At 39.2% G+C, this 5,296-nt stretch overlaps 1 pseudogene; it reads right to left on the bottom strand.

Annotated features, from left to right (window-relative positions):
* Positions 1–421: 421 nt before the first annotated feature.
* LOC149071128 (small nucleolar RNA U3) lies at positions 422–522 on the bottom strand (annotated as a pseudogene).
* Positions 523–5,296: the final 4,774 nt, after the last annotated feature.

Genomic DNA, 5,296 nt, shown 5'->3' with positions numbered 1-5,296 from the left:
GTGGCCTTGTACTATTCAATGAGCATTCACTACTTGATTCAATACGTTACGACAGATTTTAGTACTTGATGACTTACCAACTACTAAATCACCTTAACGCGGGTAAACCAGCCTTTAAGCCAGGTTTTCCTAGAAGCTGGTTTCTACAGCGCGTGGAGCGTGAAAACTCTGATTGGTAAAAAAAAAAAAAACCTGAATTTCAAGTTTTTAACCAACCAGCGTTTTCACTCTGCACACGGAGCAGAAATTCTACTCCTAGGAAAACCCGGCTTTAGAATCGAAACTGTGAGCCAAGTATGCTCAACAGACTTCAGAAGCAACAACGGAAGCCGGTATCAGGTTGGCTTATTTGCATTATGGCAATGCCATGAAATTTTGACTTCTCGCCCAGTACAATGTCCCCCATGCAATCGTTTGCCTCACCACCCAGTTGTCCAAACTTGTTCGTGTGACCAATGATATTGATAGTAGACACGAACTCGTAAATCATACTATAGAAATGATCCTATGAAGTATGATCTTAATGATATTGATAATGAAATACAAGTCTTATTCATCAAAACCCAGCTTATATTATAACCATGATTTTACTCACTGAATTTTTGTGCAATATCGGACCAACTGAAATATACGCGTTTCGTTGTTCCGGAAAGACGAAGCGGTCATTATTCTCGTATTGAATTTACTTACAAGCATCCAGACGGAGGAAGAAGTACACATGATGATGTTAGAATCCATACAATCAGTTTTTTACCTGATCTTAGAAAGCCCCGTTTAATTTCAAATTCTTAGATGACCTAAGAACAGATATTCGTCATTGAGAAAAAAACACTATAATAAATGGACGTTGTAAATAAGAACGGAGAAAAAGAGAAGACAATAGGAATTTTTTTCCCCTTTCTTTTCCTCCTCTCCAGAAAACCGTATGTTGATGCTAGTGACGAATGAGTTGAGCATTCGGGCTACATCCCCAAGAGGAATATCCTTGGGAGGTATCCTCCCACCCAACGTTGAAAAGACCCGAGTAGATGCTCGCAGGGGCTTTGTTTCCCGTTTCTATTCCGGCTAGTGGAGTAAAAGTAAGTACCCTTGAGAGAAGAAAGAGAGAGGATATCCTCAGAATCAGCGGAAGACACCAGGAAGTCCATGGTAATAGAGTAGGTAGTTGGAAAGCGGAGACATTGATGGGAATCATCCCGGAGTTGGCGCAAAAGATTCGTATTACACCCTCGGCTGGAAAGAAACAAAGAAGAAGAAGAATAAGGCGTAAGAAAAGGAGAGACTAAGAATGATGACTGAGCACGAGAGGTACGGGGTTCGATTCTCTTATCTACTCTGCTCTTTTTCTTTTTTCCCGTATAGATATATTTTACTTGTCTTCAGTTTTTTCTTCACCTGAGAGAGAGATCTATGATCGAATAACTTGAAGGTTACGCATTTTCGTCTTCACTTTTTCTTTAAGATGTCAGCTTATCTCTCTCGTTGCAACCTTATATTGCCATCTATTTCCTTACTCCGGTGCAGGGAATCATCCCATGGACGACGACGCATGGGCTTGTGCAGCAGGTATATTGCAGGCTTCGAATGAAACGCTGTGTTTATTTTTTGTTTCTTTTCTTCGCAGTTCGTCCTGATTATATTTGACAAGGAATCGCCCCACTCAATATGATCCCCCGTTTCCTTGCAGATTGCGAGAGAGAGAGAGAGAGAGAGAGAGAGTTTCAGTTTACACGATTACGATATACATATACGAGTGCGTATATATGCGTACTATAAAATATTTTCCGTCCGTCGTACGAATGCAGTCGCAAGGAAACATTGTGCCAAAAAAAGAAGGAAAGAGGATCGCCTTGGGTGTTGTTTTTCCATCGCCATAAATTTTGAACTTCGGAAATAAAACGTAACAATCTGTGACACATGGTGACGAACTACGCATTTTTTCGTGGATTTTGAAGCATTTCTCGGATTTATAATCAATGTCGTTTCCAGTGGAAGTGTATTGTCGAAAACACTGATCAATTGCGTCCAAATGTGGCACCAGAAGTCTTCAACTCTTCTGGAGTAGCAAATAAATGTGTGACAGAGGGTCAGTTGCAGTCTTCGCGAAACCTGTTAATGAAATCCAAGGATCAATTGCACCAGATGAATTGTTCAGTTAGGTTTTGGAGAAGAATCACGAGAAAGCCTAACAATTCACCTTGCAGAGCTAGCTCCTTGGTGGATTTATGGTTTCGTTGCCGTTTACTTGTCCTACTTTAGTTTTCTTGACCACTCATTGCTCAATTACTCCGCTATAGGATATAACTCGCTTAATTCCCTCCAGTAAATATGTTTCTGTTCCCCCAAGTCCCTTCCATGATTGCGCACTCTCTAGGTCACTCTTTTGCACGCTCACTGATATGATTCTTTGTCTCTAGGTCACTCTCATACTTATACACTCTCTAGATCCCTCTTCCAATCACTTACTGACCTGGCAACGTGGCACTCTCTACGCCACTCATATGCTTGCGCACACTTTAAGTAGATCTGGTGATTACTCATATACTTCTATATTCGAGCTCTCTTGGTCACTCTTCTTGCTCACTGACCTGTCTATTAGCTCTATAGGATTTATGATTTTACCGCCCTTTCCTTTCCTACTGTAATTTTCTTGACTACTAATCGTTCGAATTCGCCGCCTTCGCCGCTGCCCTAGGCTTTAGCTCACTTAGCCCTCCAGTAAAAATGCCTCTGAAATTCATCCATCATGCCCACTTCTTGGTACAACAGACATATAAACACCTGTCTATGGCAAGCACCAAAAACGTATCTTTGAGTACACCATGAAATGAATAAGTATAATAATATATTACTTGAATTAAAAATTTTGAAGTACGTTCCGCACGGCTCTGAGCCGCCAGAAGCTGATTTCGGCGGCAGAAAAATACCGGCTAACTCAACCATAACCACGTCAGCCATACCTCAAAAACCAGTATTTCAACTGCTCAGAGCGGCGTAACGCTGCGGAAGGGGAGCCGGCTTCATGTGTTCCCACTCAAAGCAACTTTAATGGGGATGCTTTGATTTCGGTGTCGGTCAAGACCTCGTGTGAGCAAGAATATGGATCTCTCGAGCAGCAAATTGAACATTCTTGACTTCCACGAATCATAGAAAATAATAGTCATACGTGTCCGAATCTGGTAATTATATCTTATTTACTCAAATATTTGATGTCGTGGTAACTTCCCCTTCATCATCGATCTTGTCGCATGGATGAAAGGGACGACGAGCATCTTCTTTCTTCCCAGAGAGAGAGAGATGATATACGGCCCCATGCTTGTTTTTGCGGTGACAAAAACATTCTGGTACCCTCAACTCAGGAAGTTTTACGAGGATTTTCTGGACGTCATTTGATTGTGGGCATCGCGTATATATAAGGCCTAACCCCCGTTACGTTTTTTTTCCCGCCACTTTTATGGGCCTTTGCCACTAATTGCGTCGGGAGATCGGACTTCTTGATCTTTCTTGCCTTTTTTTTTTTTTATTAGAGTGAAGGAGAGGCCATTTATGGTTGGCCTCTCTCGGTGATCTGGATAGGATTAGTGGCTCGTACAAACTCCATAAACTAAAGTTCCCTTCTTGTCCGCGGACATTTTCGACGAAGCCTCTTCCTTTAAGCACCCCGAAGTCACGGAAGAAAAACTACGGGGCCATCACTTCTATTCGACGACCAGATATTTAGGAGAGTATGTGCGATGATCTTCTTCTTCATATCCTTTGACAGAATCATAGGACTAATATTCAACGAAGCCCTCGCGCATTTATAGGCTCTTATGATTATGATTCCGGGAGAGAGAGAGCTTCTCCAGTTTCGCCGACGCACTATGAGATGATGTACTGATGGAATAGTGTCGTAAAATAGTTCTTCTGTGCAATATAAGAGCTCATTTATTCGCATTCTGTTTAAGATATTTATATGTAAAAGCTCTATAACATTCACACAATGAAGACATTCCTCCTACACACAGTGTCTGTGCGCGTGGTATCTTCACTAATTAATTTAAATATATTTCTATGCTTTCATATCCTCTACTGTAGTTGAGTTTTATTTCAGCTGATCACATTTTCCAGTTTTAAAATAGTAGAGCATGTATTCATTTTTAATTCACGTTTGGTAATTCAGCGATTAATTTTTGTTAAAAATTTCTCCGTGTTTTCAATAAGGCTATATATTTGTGTATTCACGATAAAACAGTGCTATCTGCAAAAGATGTGATGCACTGATATGATAATACCATATCAGTGTGACTGAATAATTTATGTAAATTAAGAACATTATGGGGATCTAAAATTCATCCCTGCCTTTTTTTCACAACAAATATCCTCTAATGCCAGCCAAAATGAAGTTTCTTTGTTGAGATGCTCAAATCTCTCTCCACGTAGTCAAACGCTCCTTTGAGATCTAAAAATACAGTTAATGAGAAACCCGTTTAATTTAGGTCATTCTAAAACTAAACATGACGACACAGAAGTTATGAAGTGGACATTGTGAATGCCAATTCGATTCAAAAATGTTTCTCTCCCCCACCAGGAAGCCCTTAAGTTATTGAAGGATTTTAACCCTTTAAGCAGCAATCACGAGACACCACTATATAAAAATGTCGTGCTTTTTTTTTTCAAATTCAAATTTCCTTTATTTAAGATTTTTAAACACAGTTACAAAACATTTAAGGGCTAAGCAAGCTTGTGAGCCCACAAAACAACATCCGATACATATCTGTCGGCATAAATAATAACGAGAGAGAAAAAAAAGAAAAAAACACACATACATATAACACCAAGAAATAAGTGGCAACAGGAATGGAATTCATAAACAAAAAAAATTTGGCATTTAGCAGCGTATGCAAGATAAAAGAAGATTACATTACAATATCAAACAGATAATTTAAATCTTCTTGAGTTAACAACCAAGATTCTAAATTGATAAAAAAATATGTACATGAAGATTGTTCTTTTATTAACTGAGGAAGTAAATTAAATATTTTGGGAGCTAAATAAAGGAAAAATTTTTGGAAACGAGTTTTATTTGCCCTTGGTACCTGTATAGTATGACGTCTAAATTGCATTCCAGACTTATGTAATTTCAGATTGAGATGGCCACTTCTTTTATAAAACATTTTTAAACTTTTATAAACGTACACATGTTGCAGAGGGAGTAGCTTTAATTGATTGAAAGGTGGAAATGTATGCGTGAGTCTATTTTTAATCAGAATGATACGGATGAAGGACTTCTGTGTGACAAGAAGTGAAGAAAGAT

Source organism: Pholcus phalangioides, unplaced genomic scaffold (genome assembly GCF_987345545.1).
Source record: "Pholcus phalangioides strain wild (caught in Gottingen) unplaced genomic scaffold, Ppha-v1.0 ptg000019l_1, whole genome shotgun sequence".
In the NCBI taxonomy this organism is placed as follows: domain Eukaryota; kingdom Metazoa; phylum Arthropoda; class Arachnida; order Araneae; family Pholcidae; genus Pholcus; species Pholcus phalangioides.
The sequence above is the reverse complement of the archived record's forward strand: the minus strand, read 5'-3'. Positions and strand labels throughout refer to the sequence as shown.